This window comes from Passer montanus, unplaced genomic scaffold (assembly GCF_014805655.1).
Source record: "Passer montanus isolate IOZ18808 unplaced genomic scaffold, ASM1480565v1 scaffold194, whole genome shotgun sequence".
In the NCBI taxonomy this organism is placed as follows: Eukaryota; Metazoa; Chordata; class Aves; order Passeriformes; family Passeridae; genus Passer; species Passer montanus.
In genome coordinates this window covers 287,827-302,769 of record NW_024366525.1, presented here as the reverse complement: position 1 = coordinate 302,769, position 14,943 = coordinate 287,827, and the positions used below count along the sequence as shown (strand labels likewise).

Below are 14,943 nucleotides of genomic sequence, written 5' to 3'. Positions count from 1 at the left end.
CATTGGCAGGCTTTTGTGGGAGGTTTTGTGGACAGTTATATGTGTTAACCTTTTACATGCTGCATTACTGAAACCAGTACAAAGGCTTCATTTTATTCAAGACAACAGAATTTACCAGATCCAAACCCAAGGTGGTACTATGTACTTGAAGTGTAGGGAAACTTCTCAAACTTGGGATTTACTTCCTTGCAGCTTCTTCCACACAGGAAAGTGAAAGTAGACAAATGCATTATTAGCAATTTCTTCTCAGTAAGAAGCCAAATGGATTGTGTTTTTTCATTTAGTTGAATTCTCCAGCCATGGTTCTGTTTGGTTCTTCCCCTTTGGGTTATCTCCAAATTTTGGGGTGGAACTCAGTTTTGTCTTTTCCACATTGTTTCAAGCCGCCTTCTTTCCTGCTTTTTTTCTGCATATTCCATCACTGTTCCTCTTACTTTGGTCTTCTTTTTGCTTTCATGGATTCCTAGTGCCTTTTTTTTACACTTTCTCTGTGAGGGTTATATATTCTTCTAATTCAGGAATGGGACCTAAATGCCCTGGTAAACCAGCTTTAATATTGAATGTAAAGTGCTGCTGAAGAATTTATTTTGGTCCATTAATGCCTTAATTAATGCTTCTTGTAGTACATTAATGAGTCATCTATTGAGCTAGCAGATAAACAATGCTCTATCTCTAACCAGAGTTTAGAACCAAGATCACTGCTAGAGCACTGAGGAGTCCAATGCATAGCTAACTTCTGCTAGCTCTCAAAAGATGCTGTGTTTGTTCTTTTATTTAACTGATTAGTTTTGGGGTTTTTTTCTTTTGCTGATCCTTTAACTGCCTTTTAGACAAAATCTGGGGAATTTCACTTGCTGTCCTCTCAATTGCAACTTTTCCAGTTTATATCCTGCAGCACTGAGCTGAGTACCAGGTAGATTAGGAAGAGAAGGCTCCTAACAAAGGATCAGTCATCCCAAGGACTTCTCAGACAAGGCGTGTTTATAGCCACTACAGAACAACTTCACTGTGTCTAACGCGCACAAAAAGCTTTTGAGAACAGGCTGAACAGAGATAAGAGCTCTCAGCAGAAGTTCAGTAGAGGAAATCTGTTCTTCAGGTCTTTAAAATATGTAAGTGAACCTATTTGTCTTTACTTAAATGAGAGCTAAATCAAAGCTGCAATACTCCACTATTACTTTTTTGTTGACTTGGCATCTCTTTTCTTTCTAAACAAAAAGTGTGCTAATCCTTCTCTGTCTTATATGGCTGCCCATGATCAGTCACTCTTCATGTACATCCCAGACAACACAAAACTGCCCCCCAGTAGTGTAAAAACAGTGACAGCAATGACATTATAAATTTCTCCATAATGAACACACACAAATAATGAAGAGAAGCAAGCAGGTATAAGAAGAACAAGCAGTCATCGCTTCAGATGTTTGTTCCCACTTCTGCTTCGATGAACTCTGCCTCTCTGCTGCACAGGTCAGTCTCTGCCTCCCCTATGCCATGAGCTGATTGCACTGACATGTAACAGGAACTCAGGGAGCTCTTTGGACATCCCTGTTGTCTGTTCAAGTGACTGCCTCCAACCTTACACAAGCTTTTCCTGAGCACCACTTTTGTGAATCATTCTGTAACACACAGGTGCTCTGTGACCTTGCAGGGCTGGGATTGCCACAGACTCATCATGAAGTAGGAGGCACATCAGCCTTGCCCACAGGATATTTGGAGACGAAAACTGTCTTAATATTTTCTGAGGGAAAAGAGGCATTTATAAATCCTGACATGACAAAATGTTCCACACCAAGTAGAGGGTAAAATGAAATTGTGTGACAGCCAGATTTAGAAGTTCTAGTGAAGTTATTATTAAAAAATAGAGTGATGGAATCTGGGCTATGGAAAATTTTAATGCCTATTATATAAATAAAAGTGCACAAAAGGAAAATAGGAATGTGATGGGTCATGGTTGTACCAAGTTGCTTAAGAACAAAACTTGACCAAAGGTACAAGAGGGATGTCTGGAAGATATCTGCAGGCTTCAGCTGCTTTGATTCAGAAACTGAAAAGATCAAATTATTCACGTCCACTCTGTTAAGCAAAAAGGGGTCTAAAAATATTTGCAGGAAATCACTGAGCAGCCAAAAATGCTAAAGGTAAAAAATGGGGGCTGATTTAATGTGCTTGAGCTGTGGCTGGGACAAACCCCACAGGTGTGAGCCATTTTCTTCTCCTTAAGCTCTGGGAGCTGCAGCTGGAGTTTGTTCCACTGTTTCTAAGGGCTCACGAAGATCATTGCTTACACCTGTGAAATACAGGTGGTCCACGTTACCTCCTGAGTGGCTCTGGAGTGACCAATGATGTCACAGAACCTAATTGCTTTTTAAGGTACACCTGCAAGCATTTACAAATCCTTGTGATCTCTGAAAGTCACTTTTTTTGCTCACTTCACATCTGAAGACATCATTTTAAGGAAGCTTGAGGAAAGGTGAGGAGTACTGATCATCTGCTGGTCTTCAAAGGTATGTGATTTGTAGATTTAAAATCCTACTCTGAGATAATTGGGAAATCTCCTAAAATTTATCAGATAAGTGCACTCAGAATATATGAATCTGAGACTTTTGCAGCCTGGGGTTTGTATTCAATAAAAAGATCAAGCAAACCTCAGAACAGAAAGATACACCTGATAACTGGTACATTATCAGAAGTGTGAGCCTGAGCTTGTGCCAGCAGATAAAATGATTTCACAGAATAAACTAGGATTTTTGGGTTTTCCAGAGTAAACTAGAAGGGACAGGCAATTCAGGAGAGCTCCAAGGATGTTGTGAGGTTATGCAGGGACAAAATTAAAAGGGCCAAAGCCCATCTAAAACTTAATTCGGGTACTGCTGTGAAAGTATAAAAATGTTTCTATAAATAAATGAGCAACAAAAAGGGCTGAGAAGAATCTGCATCCTTATGGGACTTTAAGGCACTCTTTAGTAAAGAGTACTTGAGTCAGTGTCCCTGGCAGGATTTAAATAGTATATAGAGGTGGCACTTGGGGATAACCTGGTTTAGTGGTGAACTTGGTGGTGGTGGGTGGGCTCTTGGAGATCTTTTCCAACCTTAATGATTCTATTATTTAAAGAAGACACATCACCCCTACTGCATGAGTATCAGCAAGTAATTCTGCATCTTTCTTCTGTTCTGCTGCTGCTTTCCCAAATAATATTCCAAAAATGCCTTTGGGCTAAAGTGCAGCACCTGAGGTGCTGTGCCCCTGTGATTTCCCCAAGGATGCCTCGATGTACAAAAGCTGAGTTCTTATTTGAAGTGAGCTATTTGCCTGTGGGCTGGGGATTTGTTGGTTGGAGTCTTTCCTTTAGCCTTGGGCTATGGGCACTGCAGTCACATGGATGTGCCTGTGTTTATAAAGATCACTTAAAGCTTGACAAGGAGCACTAAATTCCTTTAACAGTTTCATTTTTTTGGTTCTTACTATTTCACACTTTTTGCCCCTCTGCTCAGTTAATCCAGCAGAAGCTGGATGCTATTTGGAAGCTTAGAAATATGAAGGTTTCATTTCCATAATAGTTTAAATTATTGAACAACATGAATATCAAGGTCATTCAGTAAAGACTGAGGAAGATTGTTGTTCTTTTTGTTGGTTCTAGAAATGTTTGTTCCTTACTTTCTTTTTGTCATAACTATGATCCAAAGCTATTGAATTATTTACCTTGTGGTATGGAAGTGTGATTTACCAACCAGGAACAGTAGCTGGGTGACACAATGCTGACAGAAGACAAATGTTAGTATTCATTTCCTAGGCCTGAGCTGAAGGATTTTTTTCCCCAATGCTTTGGATTCTCTTGATTTTTCAGTATCTTGGGTTGTGTGTTTCCTTGAAGCTAAACTAGTAATGTACTTTGTAGTGTGATACTTTATATTATCATTCACTTGAGAATCATTTTGTAGAAAAAAAAAGTTGGAATGTTGCAGAATTCAGAATTTTTTTGTATGTTTCCTTGATATGCAGTAAAGGCACTGGACTGTTCTGCCATGTCTGCATCTACTCCTAAAGAACCAACCTGGATTAGTACTTTACCTGTATGGGAACTGAACTGGCTTATTCCAAGTGCATTGTAAAATTATTATTTTCGTTCCTCTCTAAGTTCTTAGTCTTCCTTTTTTCTCCTCTGTGTTTTGCAATTTTTACATGCGCTAAACATTCGTTCTGTAAGAATTGTGTTGATGTGCAGACCCCACACAGCCAAGACCAAACCAACAGTCACAGGATCCTCAGGGAGCCCTTCCAGGCCAGGCTGTTCTGTGATTCCAGGAGTTATTACTGAGTGGTTATAAGGACTATGAAGCCTTTACATAAACCAGGGTCTCTTTTTGTGACATGTCCTCCCTTCCAGAAGTGGTTGTATCTCAGTAATGCTGCAGAGATTTTCAGGGTAGAAATTACTCTACAAACATGAGTGTTATTTAACCTCAAACCCAGTGAGGAGCTGGGAAAGCTAAATCTTGCTCTAATGAATGAAGTCCGAAAGCTGACAGCATTCAGTAATCTCACAGGTTTGGGATATTTTCTGACAAGAAAATTCATTTCTGAAACTTGTTGACAGAAACATCAAGAATGGAGCTGCTGTCTTTGCTTCCACCCACCTCAGCAAAGAGTGGGGGAAGAGAAGCAGCTCTTATAAATAGCTCGGTTCCTGTTGTATTTGTAAGTTCGGTGCTTTTTGTGTCAATGACATCACCCTCTTCTCCATGGCAACCCCCTACGATGTCAAAACTGCAGGGCACCATCAGAGGAACTCAGACCAGCAGATGAACAGGTTGAATCAAGATGATTTAACTGCAAAATAGTGCAGGGGCAATTGGAGGAGGTGGGAAACAAAAAACAAAACAAAACAAAAAAAAAAAAAAAAAAAAGAGGCTACTGGCAGTTCTCTGACACTGGAAAACAAGCATCTCTAGTGTCTGGTTCCCCAAACTCTGCCCTATCTCTTTTTCCAAGTCCTTGTCAGGAGGAGGTAGGTGGAAGGCAGGCAGGAATCTTATTCCCAATCTTCAGTGTGTCTGGAGAGCAGAACTACAGGTGACTAAGCAGGAGGAGCATGACTGACTCACTCCTGAATTATTTCTCACTCCTCTTCCCCCTCCCATCTATTCTGTTTGTTTTTTTAGCTTTCACCCAACAGCTCAGATTTTTCCCCAGGCTCTGATGAGGAAGAATTAGCAGCAGGCTTTCTTGTTACCTAATGTTCACAAAAATGTGCTTGTGGTTATCCAGGTGAGGAAATAGAAGCCAACTCCAAGAACAAAAAAAATGAATTGGCTCTTGAATGGAACACTTATATCTGTGAGGGAAAAAAAAAGTGCTTCTCTTTTCTGAGTGTTGTGTAGGAAATACTGAAGTAACTGACGTGCCAGGAAGCTGTAAATAACTGGCTTCTTTATCAGGATACCTATGGAAAATACCTAATTGCCTCCCTGGCAGCCTTGCTGGTGTTGATTTCTAAACCACTGCAGTGGGGAGAAGCCATGGCACTTGCTGTCTTGATTAAAGCATTGGATTCTGCTGGGTTGCATTTAGGACTAAAGGATCAGAAATATAATAGTTACAGCTGCAGAGTTTAAGCCAGTATGAACTGTTTCAATTAGCTTAATAAATCTGTCCTCATTTACATCCCTGTGAAGTCTGAAGCCATAGAACAGTTTACCTTCCTTCTCAGGGTGCCAGGTGAACTGTTGCTGAAACCCAGCCTGCAAAAGTGTCAACTTTGTATTAGCTTTTGCAGTTTTTGAAATTGCATGACATGGGATCCAGGCAAGTTATTCAAGACCAGCACAATGCCCAGAGTCCTGACATCCACAAAAGGACATGGGAATGCTCCCCACATAGAGAAGGAAGTCTATGATGGAATGATACTTTATTTGCTACTTGTGGCCTGCAGTTTACAGGGCATGAGAATCTTTAATCACAGATTCTCAAAGCATAAGGCTCCGTTGTGTCTGTAGCTCTCTCCCCACCCCAGTGTGCTGCTAAGCCTGTGATTTCTAGGCTTGGTTGAGGGGAAAATGCATGGAGTCTCTACACACCAGAATCTTGATTAGTATCTTGCTCTTGCCTTTTGTGCAAAATGCCACTCAAGGCACTGTGCCATCCTCTTTGCTGAGCTCACAGCATCAGCCCACGATAAAAAAAGGTCCCAGAAAACATTGACTCACTGCATCCCAGCATCCTGACAGGGCTATATGTCTGCAATGAGATCTCCTCAGCCGGAACTGCAAGGTTTCAATGGAATTGCTGTTTGTGAGGCTGTTTTACCTTCCCTGAGTTGTGCTACCACCTGTACTGCCTGCCGGGAACAGGGGTGGGAGCACTGGGATCACTGCCCAGCACCTGGCACGGGCCAGTGCTGCTGAGGAAGCAGCTGGAGCCGGGGGGTTTGCATGTGCATGAGGAGTTTTCTGCAGAAGCTTTAAGACTAAATTGCTGAGAATTTTTGCCTGAAGCAAGGGATGTTTCCCGTATTTAAGACAAGCAGCAACCTGCAGTCAGAAGGAAGAAGGGACTGAATTTACTCCAGAAGTATTTCTCTGGGATCTTTTTTCAAGGTAAGCCTGCTTTTATGGGAGGTAGATGGGGCAACAGGGTTCAGCATTCTGAACACTGAAACTAAAATGACTTCTGCTTTTTTGTTACCTTCCCAGTCTGTAGAACTCATAAATGTATTATGTCTCTGATACTCCCTTTTTAGGCTGAAAAATCAACCAATAAGAGCTAATTTTCTGATGTCTGAAGCCATAAAAATGGGTGAGGGATAATGTTTTTAACACTGTCTTGTGCCGGTGGTGTTTTTAACACTGCCTGTGTTCTAGTGGTGAATAAATGCACAGATAGTGCCTCTAAAACATATTTAAGTAGCAGAATGATGGGTATTGAAAGAACAGTAGGTGAATGAAAGTAAAATTTAGTAAAGAGACATCAGGTTATGGTTTATTAATCTAGTGTTTTTCAACATTGCTAGATTATTTGTTGTTCTGTAGGAGGCAAAATGAAGATGGTTCTTGCCTTGGGAATTTGGACTTAAAGGTTTTTAATTGGCATGGTTTGGAGATAAGATTTTTTTTAATTTTTTTTTTAATTTATATGACACCTGAACACTCAGTTTATGGCTGTCAAAAACTATTGGCTGAGAGGCCAGAAAGTAGTAGAGAGCTTGTCCTAGATGCAGGAAAAGCCGGTTCAAGGTAGGGAAAAAATACCTTGAATGTACAGAGATGGCTCTAAAAAAAAACTAGCAACACCTAAAAAATGTTTGATGTCAGCCTCCCTTCCTTATACTGAAACTATTCCTAGCTGGGAGCCCTCCAGCCTGAGAAATGTGTGCTTAGATGGGTATAAATGCCAGTCCTTGATGGGAGTAGAGCAGAGCATGGATTTGGCAGAGCTGCTGGAGCTGTGGAGGGAAGGCACTTGCTGAGCCCGGAAGTGCAGCGCAGAGCATCCCCACTTTCTCTTTGCACACTAATGCTGCTAATACTTGAATGCAGTTCCATTTTCCTCTTGGTAAAGGAATAATATGTGCTCATAAAGCAAAACCACCTTCTGGTAAGGGAAATAACTATAGTCAGTAAACTTTTGGAAAAAAGCCTTGTCAAATCTGTGAAGAGTGAAATCAAAATACCTTGTTGCCTCTTCTTTTCCCTAGGGAAGGCAGGAACCAAACAGTGCCTGGAGGGAAGTTGTGCCCTGGGCAGGGTGCAGAATGGCTGGGTGAGGTTGCCTGGGGAAGGGCACCTGTGCCCAAAGTTGAGGCAGGGGCTGGTGGCCAGGAGGGCCTCGGTGCCAGCAGTGGTTGTGTAACATTGTGCTGTGTCCGCAGCTGTCGCTGCCAGGCACTGGATCAGCTCATGCACTTGGATGTAGTTGCTGCAGCTTGATTCCACTCTGTAGAAATAGTTGAGGATATTCCTGCCAACTTCCCAGTCAGGAGTCATCAGTTCTGCCTCTGTCACTTGGGGAGCATGAATGAATAACTCTTAAATCATTAATCTAGGGCAGCTTCCAAGAATCCTGTGTACCCAAGTCTGGAATACATTGTGATCCGAGTCATTATCCAGGGACAGCAAATACTTTGAAGAGGTGTTTACCCAGGGGTGGCCATGCTGCACTTCAAACTCCCAATGAAAATCACAACATGAGAGGGTAGCGGGGAGCAAGAGAAGTGCAAGCAAGGCCCCAGAGGAGCAGGGAAACTGGGAAGGGACAGTAGTAGCCACATGCTGTGGACTGGTGGACAGGCCAGCACAGCAGCCTCTGACTTTGGGGGGCTATGGAAGCTCTTTCTTTTGTCATTGCCATTTGACATAATTTTCAGGTGGAATTCTGCATAACAAGGTTAAACATTAGGTTATCTTCCATGGGATGGTTCTTTACATCTGGTAAAACCTTGTATTTTGGCTGACAATGACTTGGTGGTAGAGGGGGACTTTTTTGAGTTCCAGAGAGAACTGTCAAAGGATGGATAAATAAGAGGAAAGAAGTGTTGCTGCTGGAGAATGCAAAGCACAGCAACCTAGATAAAGGTGATCCTAATTGAGGAGGAGGAGCATTGGTATTTAATTAAAACTGCTCCTAAAACCCAGGTTCTTAGCAGTAAAATAAATAATAGCAGGACATGAGTAATTCCTCTCAGGGGGAATGTTGGAGACAAAATTACACTAATGTAGTAATAAGAGGGGCCTGTGTGCAATTGCTCAGAGGAATAGGAACAGGGCAGAATGATTTTTCACTGTTAAGAAGTTCAAATGTGGTTCAAGTGAAAAGGGACAGATGCTGGTTAAAGCACACACTCCTCAGGCCACTTCCAAGGGCAGCTGTCTGAGTTCCTGAGCTGGATGTTCTTGCAGGACTTGGCAATCCCAGCACAGAGACCGAGTTCCCTCTCTGTTTTAGCAAATGATGGCAAGTTCTGTGTGTCACTTGCACTCCTGCTGCTCAGTCAGGGTGTTTACAGTAAATTAAAAATAAATATTTCAGACTCAGACTTAGGACAACTGTGCCATGTGTCATACATCTAAAGGCAAGAAACAACATTAAACCAGCTTTTGTTTCCTTCTTTCCCTCCCACTCCTCATTTTCAATTATCTTAGAGTTCTATCTGCAGTCCTTAAACTGTGATGCCCATTCTGGGGATGTGGTTAAATAGTGTAAACTCATTAACCACCCTTGACTGAGTAACAGCCAGTGACATAACATTGTTTCTTCTCCATAGCTGCCTTGCATAATGCTGCATTTCAGTTTTGGTTACTCCTTCCATTTCATGCTTTTCATTTCTGTGACACCCATCTGTTTACCAGACAAGGTTGGGGGGGGTGAGGGGGGTGGAAATAATCCCAGAATACAAAAAGAAAAACCCATACAAGTGAAGCTGGTTAGGCTTGGAGGAGCCTGATCTATTGGAAGGTTCCCTGCCCATGGAAGGGCTCTGGAACTAGATGATCTTTAAGGTCTCTTCCAACCCAAACTATTTTGTGATTCTATGAGTATATAAAGGGGATTTAATGAAGAACAGAGGCATTGGGACACTGGAATGAGAACTGCTATTGCAGTGAGAGAAGACCTTGGATAATTGGGGACCAGGAAAGCAGGCAGTAGAACCTTTTTCCTTTTGTCTTCTTCCTTTCCTCCTCCTTTTACCCCATATGTGAAAACAACTGACCAACTACCCTCAGCTCTCCCTCAGAACCCCCAAGTTTAGTCAAAGGACAGAGTAAGGTGATAGTGGCTTGTGGTAGATGTGGAAGGTAATTTGTAACCTGCTCTGAAGAATCAATATAGCCAAACTGGCTTTGAGCAGTGTCATTTTCAGTGTAGATGCAGCTGAGGCAATACACCAGCATCCCCTGGCTAGGAGCAGGTGGCCTGCTGATATGGCATAGAGAGAATGTATAGACAAGATGGTGTAGTTAAAATGAAACATGACATTGCAAACTAGAAAGCAAATGGTACTCGGCAACTTCAGCAGAGACAGTGACCCCACAAATTGATGTCAATTTGATGGCTCTGAGCTCAATTGTTTATCCCTGAGAATTGGTTAAATAGAGTTGACTGTCTGTAGGGTCAGTGTTCCCTTACTGACAGCCTTCCAGTTTTTTTACTTTCTTCCCTGACAAGTATTGTTGGAACCTTTTTACCCCACCTGTGTCAATATTTGAGTCTTCTAAATCTGTGACTTTTCAAGGCACAGAAGGAGCTGAGGGTCTTCACAGCACAGCTGGAGAGCTGTGCTTAGAGAGGGAGAAGAAAGGTGAATGTCTTCCCTTAATCTGGGCCAGGAACAGAGGAGTTAACATGTAGTGGCCAGAAGGCACTACACAGATCTTAAAATAACCAAGAACAGGATAATTTGGCTTAAAAAACCATCTGGGTCTTGATTCAGTGCTCATTAAAATTCATAGTAGCCTTATGATTGGCTTCTGGAAGAATTAAGCAGGGTGTTACACTTCATAATGAGTACTTTGGGCCTTGGCCAAGAAAGTACATCACTGAATACAATAATGCTAGAAATTAACTTCTTTCCTGTAACATCCAGCTTAGAATGAGGATCTTTCTAGCACTTGTGGAAGTCAGTGAAAAAGCTCTGGTTTCAAGGGATTTTGGATTGCATCTGAAGAACAGATGTTACAGCTGACTTTGGGAAGAAGGCTCTCTGGGCAAATCATCTCTGAGCTGGTCATGCTACAGCAAGCTGTCCACTTTGGGGGCACTCACAGTCTGCAGCCACCAGAGCTCCTGAGTGTGCAGGGAAAGGAGAGAAGTCAGACTGCAAACCTAGCGCTGGAATGGAGTAATTGGGGCCTAAAAGGAAAAATTCCTGCTTGTGTTTATTTCATTAGAAACATAAATGTATTAACTAATGGCACAAATAGCTTAGAATCTTGTGACACCTCATCAACCATGAGATGATGTCAGTAGACAAAATGCTCCTGTCTGCGACTGCTGCTGAGAAAACCTCCTGATGTCTGCCTCTTTCTTACACAATACTGTTTGGTGTTAAAGGAAAGAAAACACTAATTCTGCTTGGTCCCAAACCAGAAATTTGCAAACCTCTTTGGGCTTTTGTGCTCTCTTCCAAGTTCTAAGTATGTTCTCCCAAAGTGTCTCAAAACACCAGCCTGGGTCACATAAAGCTGAGCCCATAACTTATTTAAGGAATATTACCTTTTATTCATCTAAAGACATGTTTTTAAAGAGTCTCCTAGAACTTGGGCTCACCTGAATTTTCTGGCTACTCCTAACCTGTGGTCTGGGATCACCTTCAGTGGTCTGTGGCTGTGCTTAGACTGGGACTACTACTTGTGGAAAGAAGAAAATGAAGGAATTTTTCAAATAAATACTCAAGTATTTCTGTAGGACATCTTTGGGCACAACTGTTATCCAGGCTTTCAGTTTTCATTAAAATTCTAAAGAACTGAATAAGAAAATGGTCATTCTAAGTGTTAAGAAGCCTTTTTTCCCCTCAAAGATCACATGTGGAATGGAGATGAGCTAATTTTTTTTTGTATTGGAATGTATTTTTAAAAATTAATTTATTTATAGAATTTATTTGGAACCCCAGAGAGCACATGAACAAGAAAAGTGGTTTTTTGAATTAGTAGTTTGAGGAATGGTGAAAGTAGAAAATCAACTGAAGTTTTTCAGTTATTTTTACAACGCTAGCCTCAGAATCTCTAAATGCGCAGATTAGGAAACATTACATCTTCTTTACAACTTAAATTACTATGTCTTATGTTGCTCTTTTCTTCTTTAAGGATGATGATGATGATGGAGATTTTCTTTAATCTTTAGATATACCCACACGTATGTGTATATTAATGGACTAGTTTCTGGTGTCATGTTGAAGAGCATTCTGGTTGAGTTGTTCCACCATGGTTTCTCTCTCTCAGCAGCCAGCAGGATCTAGACTCCTTCCAAAGGACAGGCATTCACTCTGCCAAATGCCAGCAGGCCCATGTGCTCAGGCTGTGACTGTGCTTAGTTTGGCTTCCCTTAATTGTAGGGTAGGGCTGTGGTAGAAAAATGTTCCTGCAGTACCAGAGACAGCTGGTGTGTTCCAGTCCTTTCTAATGTGCATTGCCTGACTGTTCATGCTTTAGTTCCTTATTGTGGAATCTGACAGCCTTAGTAGTTGCACAGATGTTTTGGGTAGTTTGGAGTCTTGTTTTTAATGGCTAGTGGTAGCTGGAACTTCACTGTTTGCCCACTAGTCTGTGCTGTGCTGAAACCAGTACCTCAGAACAACCAGCACCTCTTCTGGCTTGGGCAGTATCCAGGCTATTAAAAACTCCAGCCTAAATGAAGGATGGAGGAGATGGCTGAGGATAAAGAAAGTAAGATTTCTGTAACTACTATCAGGAAAGACCAAAACTTACTCTTAGGGGAGGCAGGAAATAACTTGTTCCTCGTTGTAGCAGTGAGAATGCAAGACAAGGATGCCTCACCTACCATTTTTCTGTGTTATATCAATAAATCTCTACGTGGGAATTATAATAATTTAATCCTTTGCAACCCCTCCTGTAGACTCCAGAGCATTCACTGCTTGTGGAGATAAGGGAAGCCGAGGGTACAGTATTGTGACATGCTGCTCTCAGTGGCAGAACAAGAAGGTCCAGTTCCTGCCTTGCAGGTTGTGGCTGCTGTGTTGTGGCATGACTTCAAGCAGCTGAAACATAGGCCAGGCTCCTGAGATAACCAGAGCTTGAAAATAAATTAAATAATAGTAAAAAAACGCAACAAAACAAACAACTAAAAAAACCCCCAAAAATACCAACCAAAAAACCCCAACCAGGTTTAACCCTTCAACTGCCTCCTACTTCTAGGGAGAGGAAACCAAATGCTTGATCCAGCCTCAGCAGCTGGAAGGGGTTGAAGTAAATTTTGGATACTTCTTCCCATTGCAATTGTCAGCCCTTCCCTTCTTTTCTTCCACAGAGAGGAATAGCTGCTCTGCCTCTATCAGCCTTACCCCAAAAATGCCACCCACTCACCACCACAGGTCAAAGCCCTCTCCTGTACTTGCTGTAGGGAAGCTGCTGCTGGGACGTGACGCCTCTTCCCTGGCATGGGATTAGCAGAGCATCTTTCTGATTTTCCTGGGCTGAATGCTTTCAGGGTAAGGCTGAGCTGGCTGCAAGGACAGTTGTTCCCTGCCTCCACACGGCTGCAAGTGGGATGGGAAACCTGTGCTGCACGGAGGCACGTGCTTGGATTTTGACAAGCATAGGCTCCAACCCTCAAATTATTCTAAGCTCTGCAGAGTTGGGTTTGAATGTACCCAGAGGTAGAGTGACTAATGGCAGCAAATGGTGTTAGACTTTTACAGCCGTTATTTTAGCCACTAGGAATTCGCTGGATTCTGGCTAATACTTCAGCGATAGCTGACTGACCTAGTTATTCAGAACAGAGGCTGTGGTCTGTATTCCTCTGGTGCCAGCGAGGGATTTCAATCTGCATTTCTATAGCATCCTTAAGGATCGCAGCATGCTTGAAAAAACAACAGATTAAGCCGCCTCTGTTCTGGGGGAGTTGAGCATTGTCACAGTCATTTTAGCAGCATGCAGAATGCCTTTCCCAAGGTGACCTGGGAATCTGTAGGCAGTGTTAGCTTTCTGCTGTGATGTTGCCATTGCAGGACTGATCACTGTGGCTTTTGTGGGAAGCAGAAGCAGCATCTTTTGTAGAGGGTGGCACAGGCTTGTGAGGTGTGGACCATGATGTTACTTCTCTTATAACCAAATAAGTCTGTGAATTTTTACAAGTAAAAGATCTGGAAGACGTGTGAGGTGGCTGTGTTCCAAGCTATATTGATATTATCTGCAGGAACATCTACCAAGCCACAGGAATTTAACCAGCAGCAAAATAGCGTGTGCTGTGTTCAGGTGATCTTGAGCTTTAACTTCAATTTCAGAGAGTCTGATGCTTTCTTACCCTCTTTAAGCTTAACCTGCTTTCTTCACTGAAACAGTTGTCAGGCACTGGGACTCTGCACCAGGGCAGTGGTGGAGTCATCATCCTTGAGATGTTCAAGGAACGACTGGATGTGGTGCTCAGTGCTCTGGTCTGGTTGACAAGGTGGTGATGGGTCAAAGGTTGGACTTGATGATCTTAGAGATCTTTTCCAGCCTTAATGATTCTGTGCTTCTTGCCTCTGGCCTTCTGCAAATTTGGCAGAATTTGCAGGTCCTTGTGCTGTTTCTTTGCTCCACCACAGGAGTTGCACCACAGGAGTTGTTTGGCCCAGGAGAGCCTGGCTGTAACCCATTGTGAGCCTGAAGCAGGACAAATTCCCTTCTTCCATGTGCCCCAGTCTGCATTGTTTGGCATAGGGTAAAGAGGGACTCTGAGCTCCCCACTGCCCTGCCAGTTAGGAGCGTGGGGATGTGTCCAGAACTTTGACAGCACCCAGAGCTCTGGCAGAGGGGATGGACTTGCTTGATAAACTTGGAGTTCTTCAGCTCTCATGCATTTGTGTTTTGTTTTTAATTGGGAAAAAACATCCCCTGGTTTAGACTGTAAACCATGGATAAAAAGACTGGGTGAACTCATGCAGCTGGAGTACAAGCAGAGCTTTGTCCTGCTGGCATCTCAGGATCCTACCTGGATAATGGCAGCAATGCATAGTAAGCAGGAGGATAACCCAAACACTGGAGCTGGCTATCCAGGTAATGCTCTCTTGGAATGTTCTGCCCACCTCCAAATGGGATACCCTTAAGGAAAGGTGGCTAAACTGTAAGCACTTAAAGTGAAACTGCCTCTGGATTGCTCCCTCCTTATCTCCAGTCCTGGCATCATTGTCATGTGTTGATTATGAGACTCCCCGACTTGATTCCTATCTCGTGCTTCCTCCCACCGGTTGGTTCTGGTGTGCGAATTTGCAACACACCCTTTCTCCTAGTGAC

General features: G+C 42.7%; 1 protein-coding gene across 3 annotated transcripts in view; it reads left to right on the top strand.

Annotated features, from left to right (window-relative positions):
* The first annotated feature begins 2,448 nt into the window (after positions 1-2,448).
* Positions 2,449-14,943, top strand: part of PAK6 (p21 (RAC1) activated kinase 6) — a 41,915-nt gene continuing 29,420 nt past the window's right edge. For 2 of the 3 annotated variants that reach the window (XM_039706573.1, XM_039706574.1), the window contains exon 1: positions 6,207-6,594. The gene's annotated coding sequence lies outside the window, so the exon portion shown is untranslated. Of the gene's footprint in view, positions 2,505-6,206; positions 6,595-14,943 lie in introns of those variants that run through there. The other variant, XM_039706575.1, reaches the window with a different exon arrangement.